A 10,118-nucleotide genomic window follows, 5' to 3' on the forward strand; every position below is an offset into this window, starting at 1 on the left:
GCAGGTGCAGCCTTGAAGCCTCAGTAGTTAGAAAAACATTCCACTGTCTTATCAGCCTAGCAGAACACACTGTTGCTAGTTACAAGAGAGCTTACTGAAGGAAAAAAAAATCAGTAAAAAGAAAAATTGGCTTCATCCTGGCTCAAACCAGGACACATATCTTCAGGAGAATACCCCTTTTTATAACTGGCAATGCTCTGATGTGAGTCAGTCTGTGAATCACAGGAGAAACAACTAGAAGCCAAACTAGTTGTGCTCTGTTCTTTAACAATGTAGAACTATTTTTCTGTCATATCAAATTAATTTATTCTTTCAGTTAATTACTTTTCCCCTTCCCTCTCCCAATTATTTTCTCTTTCTCCTTTAAAACAGTTGCTTGTTTGTCCCTGGCTGGAGGTACATCCTGCCCCAGGTCTGCATGACAGTGCACTCCCCTTGTTGATGGGTGATGTGACTCAGTGATGCAACCTGGGACCAACTGGATGCTCCTGAAGATCATGAAACTCTTTGCTCTCATGCATGCTGCAGCAGGTTTGCCAGGGCTATGCAAAAATTACATACATGATGCAAGCATGTTTTGAAGAGCTGCAACGTGGAGCCCCAGCTGGAGCTCTTGTGCAACCTCTTTCTCGTGCTAAAGGGAAACTTCATGCTGGAATATTTTCCTGCAAAGTGCCCAAAACATGACAAGGAATAAAGTATTAATGCACAGGCAAGCTGAGGTGCACATGGGACCTGCATGTGCTGGGGATCTGTGGTCTGTGGAGAAAGTTATCTCCTTGTGGCTGGCTGCCCGGGTGCAGCCAGGGTGAGCCCACACAAATGCACACCTGGGACAGCAACCTCCTGGCCTGGGCAAGCAGCTCTGATGCTTTTAAGAGCAGAAGGCTGATTTTCCTGGTGGTATGTTTTATTTTCCATGAAAAGCAACTCTCTGCAATGCTGAAGTGTGGAAACCAGATGGAGGAAAAAAACACTAGGGGTGGGAAAAGGTTTCCCAGTAATTTTTTTGTCCAGTGCTAAATAATTTTCCATTCAACTGCTTTCTGGCCATATTTTCTAGGGAGTGAGCTGGCACAGTCCTGCTGGTGAGGGAGAAGAGCAGTTTTCCCACAAGTGCTTCAAGATCCATCTGTCCATCCCTCAATAAATAAGCTAACTATGGAGCAGGGACAAGCTGCAATAGAAGTGATGGTGTGCATTTGGTCAATAGAGATGACCAGGTAGAGAAGAATAATTCACTCTTGCCGAGGCAGAGGAACTACATGTGCACAGTCCTGCCAGGGACAAGCCCAGGAGGAACCAGGCTGGGTTCATGATGCAGCTCCAGCAGGCATTTGGTTTTCACCTTTTGTGACAATTTGCCTGAATTCCTCTGCACTCAAGTGTCCTCTCCCAGTGGCACAAACACACTCCCAGCCTTCCTGACCACATTCTGCCAAACTGCCAGCCCCATTCTGCTTTCTTCCTGGCCTGCTTTTGATGGCAAACACAAAGAAACGTGGGCACCTTCTCCCGTGCTGGGCAAGCTCCCAGTCCCTCCCTGGAGCCAGTGCTTTTCCCGGGGGATTGTGGCTGCAACAGGGCTGGGAATGGGGCAGGCATGGCTGGGCAGCACTGTGCCACCTTCCTGCACTTCCATCAGGGAGGCCTGGGAAGCAGAGGGAAAACAGGGAGTGTACAAGCAAGAAACTAGAGCTAATGAGAGTCATTAGTGCTGTGTGGGAGCTGGAATTATTTATTTTTTTTTTTCCCAGGGAATTCCCTGGTTTTGCAATGGGCTTTTATTCTCTGCTGGATCAAAACCAACAAGTTTTGGAATTTCCTATGAAATTAAAGCTTGAGAAAGATGAGAAGATCTTTGATGCCTGTCAAAGCATTTGGTGTCATTTCAACACCTGACAGGGCTTTTTTTTGACATTGAATGAATTTCAGAACAACATGCTGCCTCACAAAAGAATAAAGCAAGTATTACACCATGGAAGGGTTGAAGAAAAGCAATCCTGTTACTTCAGTGCAGTGTTTACTTCCTTGCTTCTAGGATTTTATTCAATCTTTTTCTATAGATTTTTCCTTTTAAAATTGCCCTTAAAATTATACATTATCCTGGGAAAACAAGCAAACAAAAAACACCCCAAAACACAAAACAAACAAACAAAAACCATAAAAGAGCAAACTTTCTGCTAACAAAGCTAGTCAATTGTATTGTTTTTGCAGCCACAAGTTCACCTCCAGCACTTCTTGAATGCTTGAAAAACAGCTCTATTGAGAAAAAACACCAATAAAACAAAAAAAAAACAACACCCAACCAACCAAAGAAAACCCCAACAACAAAAACAGAAAAAAAAAAAAAAGGTTTTTCTTTCTTCCGGGTTTTCTTGAGTGCCATTTGCCCGGGGAGGTGCTGGAGGAGCTCCTGGTGGCATCTGGGAAGGGGACTGGCCCCTGCCTGAGCCTCCCTCCCACCCCAGAGCCCCCACCAAGAGGAAAGAGGGTGGCACAGCTGATGTAGTGAAGGATTAAAGCAGCCATCCAGGCTGGGATTGACTGAACATTTGATGACTGTGGGAGCAGAAACAAAATTCATCCTCTGAGCAGCTGCCTTTGACAGCTAAATCCTGGAGAACAGCAAGCCCTGATGGATCTATCAGCCAGGCCAGCTCTGCTTATGGGTTTGTGGCTACAGGTTTTCATCTGTAAGAACAAAAAAAAATACAAACCCTTTATCTCTGTCCTCAGTTTTCTAGAAATCATGATCCTCCTGCTGCGAGGAGGCCCTGCAAACCTGGGTGCACCTCACTAGTGGAAGGAAGGGAGGAGGTTCATGGTTTGGGGGTGTCTCCCCAAAGGCAATAGGTAGCCTGAGAGGCACAGCCTGCACTGCTTTCCTTCTGTGCCTTTTGAGCAAGCATGTTCTCACTTAATGCACTGATTCCCACCCTGGTTTTCCCTGATAACTGCCCAGAGGCACAGTCCCTGCCAGTTTTGGTGGGCACAAGAGCCACTGCAGTGCAAGCCATCCTGCCAGAGAGAGAGCAATCAATCCTTCACCAGTGTAGATCAAAGCTCTTGCCTTCTCTCTCGGCCAAATTGGTTATTTCAACAACTCAATCCCGTCTGAATTTCTGAAAGTGAAATATCCTCATCTACATAAGGAACATGTTTTTATCTTCGTGAGAAGAGTGATGGGTTCATTTCTTTATACATCTTTCTGGCTTGTGTCTGTACTAACAGCTTCTCTTCATTTAATTATTCATTTAATATCCGCCGCTGCTTTGCTGCCACCTGAAGTACACTTCAGAGCTCCATAACATGGACTAGGTGCATATAAATTTCAATGTAAATCAAAGCAAAGAGCAATTTCAGAAAGCCATTGAGGAGCTGCATGGAAAAGCTTCCTGAACTGTCCCAGCTCCCAGCAAGCAGCCATCATGCCCCATGGTCCCTCCCTGATAGAAAAAACCTAAGGAAGGATGGTGCTCTTCCAGCACTGACCCTTACTCCAAAGATGACAGGGTGCCTAGTCAGTCTGAAGACTCTTATTTTTCAGGTTTCAATAAAACATCCAGGCCTGTCCATGAATCATGTCACCCAAATACGTAAGGGACCATGAGTGCCTGCTGCTGGCTTGGCAGTGCTGGATCCTGACCCCCTCCCCAAGGTGAGTTGGCTCCTTCCAGCTCCCCCCAGGGGCACTGTCCAACCCTCAGCAGCTCCAGCCTGGGCAAGAGGTGCTCCTTGGATGAGTCAAGTCAAAGTTAGAACCCTTCTGTGAATTAATTGAGCCAAGAAAATTACAATGGAATTCTGTGGTTTTGCCCTAGTCTGTCAGCTCAGTAAAGAGGTTTCTTTCTACCCTCTCAGTCTCAGAGTAGCTTCCCTTGTCTTCAAAACATTTAGGTCAGTTTTGCTCTTCACTCTGCCTGGCCCATGTTCAGTATTCTTCTGTTTCTAGTGTCTCACACTCCCATGTGTGTTGCCATGTAGGGCATCTTTTAGGGGCCATTCCTGACACACATCCAAGTAATCACAGCTGTCATTTTCGACTTCAGTAGCAAGGCAGTTTCTCATTTTAGCTGTTTCACTCATCACATCATCTTTTATTTTCCGCAGCCCTGGCCCTGGCAGTCTTCTTTCCAGCTGTCTCTTTTCCATGGTCCCCATCCCTGGGTCACTGCCGTTTCTCAGGCACCAGCATCTTGACCCATTCAGTGGAGCTGTCTTAGATGTGCTCATTCCTGGCTCAGGATTGATGGGAGCACACACCAGTCCTTGCAGAGTTTCTAGCCTCCTGCTTCCCCCAGTGCCAGTTTCACAGTCCTTACCACTGCCATTACTTCTCCACCAGGCTTTTAATCTTGTCCTCAGTTTTCACCTCCCAAGTCAATCTTTGCCTCTTCTGATTGTTTTTCATGTGATGTTTACCTGCATGCTGAGCTCCCCATCCAAACTTTCTGCTCTTTTGGTTCCACCTTGTTAGTTATTCTCTGCAGACCTTCCTTCATTAGTGATACCAGGTCAACAAGGGAGCTGAGCTGGGAAAATGGCAATGAATAATTTATCTGATGAGCGTAGCTCCTTTATGTGCCATGGCACAGCCCTGGGCAGCTTGTGTTTCCCTGGACTGCCTCCAAGTCCTAGCCCCATTTTAGAAGTCTATTAATCACCAACAGTTTCATTATCCACTTACAGGCTCACCAGACTAGGGAAAGCCAAACACTGTGGATGTCCAGCCTGGATCTCACCAAGCCCCAGCCCCACCAGCACCTGCAACTTGCACCTGGGTCTGGCTAGAGGGAAAAGCATTTGCCCATGTATTATTGGTGCCTTGCTGCTGGTACCTTCTGCTGGAAGGAGCAGGTGAGAGATTGTCCTGGGGGCTGACAGTCGGGTTCCCACACACTTGGAGGCATCTTGGCTGTTCCCCATCACTAGGCATGAACACCAGCATGGGCTGGGCTGGCTGAGCATATGTGGCAGGAAGCTCCTGTGGGGATTCTGAGGGGACCAGGGAGTGAGGGGCTGTTTGCAGCACATGACTGGGAGCCTTCACACAACTCCCATCACAGGAAAAACTTCTGATGCAGACTTCTCCATGAAGAGTCATGTTGGACTACCTGGTAATTTTAAAATCTAATTTCAGCACCAGTTAAGGCAGAAGAAAAGGTTGTCAGGAAGCTGAATAGCATGCGGAGACCTCTGGCTCTCCAAAATGTCAGGGATTAATATGGGAAACCTGTGCACAGGGCACCTCTTTCCAAGTAATCCTTTTAATGAAAAATGGATATATAAGCTGAGCCCAGCCCTTCCTCCACTTGTAACGTTGGTCACAATTAAAGACAGGCAGCACAAATGGAAGCAAGAGAGCATCGTGTGCCTTGCTAATGGGTTGTCTTCAAGCTCTGCAGGGACGAGGCTGTTTCCCTTTTAGCTTCCAGCACTGCCTTTGCACTGAACTGCAGGGATGATGAATAGGAGGAGGAAACCCATTGACCCAAAGCAAAGCCCATTACAGTAAATGGACACTGCCTGTTCATTTCACCGTGTCCTTCCTCCCACATCCTGGTGAGAGCCAATGTCCCTATGGCTGGTCTGCAGCACTGCTGCTGCTTGGAAACTGCTTGGGTTGGGGAAGTGGGAAAGTGGGAAGAGGAGATTGTCTCTGGGAGAGCCTTCTGTGAGACCATAGCAAGCTCAGAGCAACCCACCTCTGCATCCTCATCTCCACCACCATTAGTCTTGTGTGACAGGCTTTGGGTCAAGCATATTGTGATATTGCTTCCTATGAAACTAAAAGTATGTACAGTTGCCCCATATTACAGAATGAGAATCACAGAATTATCGTGGTTGTCATTGTCAAGGACCTCTGAGATCAGCAAGTACAACCATCAACACAAAAAAAACCCAAACAAACACAAACAACCACACACTGTCCACCAAAAAATACCCACAATGCTCTCCCCCTCCCACACACACACAACCTCACCCACTAGAGCAAGCCCTGAAGTGCCACATCTACATATTTCTGGAACACCCCCAAGGCTGGTGACTCAATCACCTCCTTGGACAGGCTGTTCCAGTGCCCGATCACTCCTTTCAGTACAGAAATTCTTCCTAATATCCAATCTAAACCTCCCCTGGTGCAACTTCAGGCCACTTTCTCTGGTTCTGTCATTATTCACTTGCAAGAAGAAGCCAGCTCCCACCTCACTACAACCTCCTTTCAGGCAGTCGTAGAGAGCAATGATGTCTTCCTCAGCTGCCTCTTCTCCAAAGTAAACATCCCCAGTTCCCTCAGCCAGTCCTTGTAAGAGTTGTTCTCTAGACCCTTCCCCAGCTGGGTAGCTTTGCTCTGGACAGGCTCCAGCACCTCAGTGTCCCTCCTGTAGTGAGGGGCCGAGAACTGAACACAGTGCTCAAGGTACGGGGGCACAATCACTTCCCTACTCCTGCTGGCCACACTATTCCTGGTACAAGCCAGGATGCTGTTGGCCTTTTTGGCCACCTGGGTACATTGCTGGCTCATGCTCAGCCAACTGTCAGCCAGCACCCCCAGGTAAAAAATCAGCATAGTGATGGAGTAGTAGGAGGCCATGTAGGCCCTGGGAGGAGGGTGCAGCTGGTTAGAAAACCCTCCTGGATATTGTAGAGTTTGTCCCAGGGATCTGCTTCACAGCTCACTGACTCTGAAAGGCTCAGGAAGGGAAAAAGGCACCTGAAAGAGCAAGTCCTGGCAAAGGAAGGCTGCTCCTCTGCAGTGCCCTGATGCCCACTCACACCATGCAACCAGATGTGTGCAGAGCTGACCTTGCCTATTGGAGTTAAAAGGACTCAGGGTTGCAAACCTGCATTTTTTGGCATACCCTCATCTGGTTCACGGGAGGTGACCAATCTACAATCTGGTCACCTGGTCATCTTTTTGCCCTTGAAAAGCTTCCCCTTTATATATTGCCACATTGGAGCCTGAAGGTCTCATTGCTGTCAACTGGCACAAAAGCCACCACTCCAAACAAAGGTGAGATGTGTGCAGCTCCTTTCTTGCAATATCTTTGCAAGGCCCAGGCAGACAGGAGCAAGTTTGCCTGGATATTCATACGTGGGAACAGGCATGTCCCTAAAAACAGGTAAAGAGACCAGTGGGCAGCTGACATAAACACTAAGCAGCAGCAGCAGAAGCCCTTTCATACACTGAATACCATCCTGGGGCTGTTTTCTCTCCAGATGAAAACAGCTTGCAAGACTCTAAATATCAACTAGATGTTTGGATACAGCAAAATGGCATCTGTAAGTCAGAGAAGGTTGTTTTTAACCTGGGATCTGTTAACAATGTTATAATAGAAGTTTAGAGAAAGTTAAGGGCATTATGTCAGGGGCTCTCAGAGCCCAGTCTGCAGCACAGTTTTATCCTTGTAAAACCAGTGATATGGCAAAATAAGCCCTGGTGATACCTAGATGTGCTTCCCTCCTGGGAACAGAATACAGTGTGTTTGAATTTATGAGATTTGTAATTATTTCAGGGTAAAATCTCACAAAGTTTTTCTTTTTTAAACAAGACTACATGTTTAAAGGGCCGGAAAGACAGAAAAGAGGATAAATGAGGCAGGACTTACTGGCAGTTTTTGAAAATGTTCTTTTCAAAACAGGAAAACCCTTTGTGAGGAAGGGTGAGCTCCACCATCCTCCTGCCACGTGGAGCCCATGATTCCCGGGGTTCCCTGAGTTCAGAGAGCACATCCACAGGGAAAAAAAGGATCATTTGCTTCCCTATTCTGTGCCAAGTGGTTGCCTAGCCTCTATCTGCCGTGCTTGGCACTCTCTGGCAATGTCAATCTGGGCTTCCCAAGCTTTGGTTGCAGCCTCCACAGTAGGAGGTGAATTAATGAGCATGTGGCTCAGGCAGGAAGGGAGGGAAGTGCCTGGTCCTTTGGACCTCATGTGAAATGCCAGTGCCTTGCCCTGATTTCATCATGGGGAAACCACGGTGTCCTCTGGGCCAGCCCTGGGTAGGTTCTCCCCCCACCTCCAGCTTTCCTGGCCACCCAGCCCAAGCTCTGCTTTGCAGTAGCCAGTTTTCCTGGAGATGACAGAGGGAGAAAAGCTCAGTTTCCTACCGAGCTGGGTCAAATATCTGCACCTCTCAGTTGCTCATCTCCTTAGTGGGAGGTGTCCCTGCCCGTGCAGGGGGGCTGGAACTAGATGATCTTTAAGGTCCCTTCCAACTCAAACCATTTCGGACCCTTATCATGTCATAATTCGTGTCCTGTTTCCCACCCCTCTCCCCACATGGCACCCATACCCACAGACTCTGGTGGGAGATGGACCATCTTTACACTCTGGTGTCAGGCCCCCAGCTCCCTGGTGTTGGCCATTGGTAGATCAAGCCAGCAACAAATAACCCAGCTCACACTCCTGCCTTCCCACTTTGGGTCTCCATCCCTGTCACCCACTCACCCAGTTGTCACTCCTCTCATCACCTGTAGGATCTTCTCACCACTGGGATCATCACCTGCCTCCCAGATTGGGAGCAGTGCTGTTGAGAGTAGGCAGACCCAGCTGGCAGCCTGGCTGGTGAGACAGATGTACAGACAGCTTGTGTGAGTTTATGTGCCTTGCTCCCTCAGAAATCTAGCCTAAAATTAAGTTTCCCTGTTATGACAACGGTTTCTGTGATGATGTGAAAAGGTTGCTCTGGGCTCACTGCATGTCTTGGACAACTGCGAGCAAAAGGTCAAATGATACAGGTATCCAGCAATAAAAGTCTCCCAATAACAAAAACTTTCTCATTTCTGTGGCTGACAAAGGAATCCATCCCCAAGCACATCAGCGGAGTCACAGAAAATAAGGCTGGAAAACCCTTTAAATGTGAATCCAACCTCGTGCTCCTCAGCAGGCACCCCCTGTCCACCCCCCCAGTCCCAGGGTGTGTGGGGGTCTCTCTGTGCCCATTCCCAGCCCTTTCAAAGGGATGGCACTGCTGCCTGCCAGGCTCATGCTGGGAAATGGTGCATCTGTGGGGTGCTTCTGACTTCAGGGGAGGAACAGGGTGTTTGCTGTGTTTGTTTCTGCTCTGTCTGGCAGCAGCCACAGCAGAACACCACTAACAACATGGGGGTGGGCCATAGCTCAGAGCCTCCATGAGCTGTCTGCAGCTGTAGCTTTCTGCTGTCTTCCTTCCCACCCCTCTTGCCAAGACCAGAAGGGGACACCCGAGAGTGCTTACCAAACCGTGTGCCTACAGCAACGTGCAGCAAATACAAGTAGGGGTCTCGCTGGAGCAGCCCATTCCCTCTGCCCATGCCTACCTAACCCTCCCAGTTCTCCTTGGAGGAAGGCACAGGAGACTTTGCCCGGGTGATTGCAGTCTTTTGGATCTATGGTGGTAGAAGAGATTGAAAAGCAAATTTAGAAATACCAGTAAGAGCCACGAGCTGAGGCCAGCACCTCCTGTGTCCAGCCCCAGGTCAAAGGGGCAGCGTGGGCAGGGGGTGCTGGGGGCTGTGCTGGCTGCAGCAGGCAGGGAAGGGCTCAGAAGCCCCTCTGAACCTCACTGCAGGCAACTCATCTTCGTTGGAGCTTGCCCAGGAGCCCAAATGCTTTCCGCTATGGTTCTGCACCACTGCACACATAGAAGCCTCAATAAAATGTGCTTTAAAAATAGATGAGCAAACCCGGGGGCTGCTCCCCGGGCCTCTCCCAGCGCTGCTCCTCTGTGCTGCAGCTGCCACTGCCAGCGCTGCCGGTGGCGTCTGCAGCCCCCGGGTTTGTTTCTCATTGAAGTTTGCTGGTACAGAGGAGACACAAACGCTTTGAGCAGAAAAGCAGGGCAGGATTCCCCGCAGTCACCGCACCCAGCGGCGCAGCCACCGCGCCCGTCTCTGCGGGCAGAGCAGGAACATTCAAGATGCCCTGTGATGTGAAGCTGTCTCTGCCAGTATTAAATAACCAAGAGAAGAAAATTTTACATCTGACGCACCACTGGGACAGTGGTTTATCCCTGTCTTCTCCATCTTCGTGGTTTGCAGGGATGAGGCACATGCTGCACCCCGACATGCATCTCCCACCTTCAGGATGCTGCCCATGGCAGCAACGTGCCCAGTTCCTGGGACCAGGTGAGGACA

Source organism: Chaetura pelagica, unplaced genomic scaffold, assembly GCF_000747805.2.
Source record: "Chaetura pelagica isolate M959 unplaced genomic scaffold, ChaPel_1.0 scaffold269, whole genome shotgun sequence".
Taxonomy (NCBI): Eukaryota; Metazoa; Chordata; class Aves; order Apodiformes; family Apodidae; genus Chaetura; species Chaetura pelagica.